General features: G+C 47.2%; 1 protein-coding gene across 1 annotated transcript in view; it reads left to right on the top strand.

Moving 5' to 3' along the window:
• Window positions 1-245: 245 nt before the first annotated feature.
• Ccnb3 (cyclin B3) overlaps window positions 246-439 on the top strand; it is a 58,885-nt gene continuing 58,691 nt past the window's right edge. The window contains exon 1 of the mRNA XM_031373041.1: window positions 246-377. The gene's annotated coding sequence lies outside the window, so the exon portion shown is untranslated. The remainder of the gene's footprint in view (window positions 378-439) is intronic.

Below are 439 nucleotides of genomic sequence, written 5' to 3'. Positions count from 1 at the left end.
CAGGGGTGCACCAACGGGTGCAGAGATTTGTAAGTCTTTTATTTCTTCCAGACTCTGAAGATTCTGACAAGAAATAATTTGATAAAAGATTAGAACCTTCCTACTATGATTTTTTTTTGACCACTTGGTTTAAAGTCCAACTGAGGGAAGCATTGATTTTTAATCCCCCCCTGCCCATGAAAATGGTACGGCCCCGGACAGTTTTCTCTGCACCTTTTCTTGTGCAGGCGGCAGTTACAGGAAGGTTGCACACTGACAGGCAGCCGTTACGGAAGGCTGCGCTCTGACAGGCGGCCGTTAACGGAAGCTTGCGCGCTGAGGAGGTTATGCCGTGAAGCCGTTACCGTGTTGCTGAGGCGGTTATGCTAAGGCAGTTGGTTAGTGCTCCTTTTCTCGGTAGCCCCCACCTTATTTTTATTTAATGTCGGTTGTTTTTTGA

The sequence above is a fragment of the Mastomys coucha genome, chromosome X, assembly GCF_008632895.1.
Source record: "Mastomys coucha isolate ucsf_1 chromosome X, UCSF_Mcou_1, whole genome shotgun sequence".
Lineage (NCBI taxonomy): Eukaryota > Metazoa > Chordata > Mammalia > Rodentia > Muridae > Mastomys > Mastomys coucha.
Note: the sequence above shows the minus strand (reverse complement) of the source record. Positions and strands in the feature narration are given on the sequence as shown.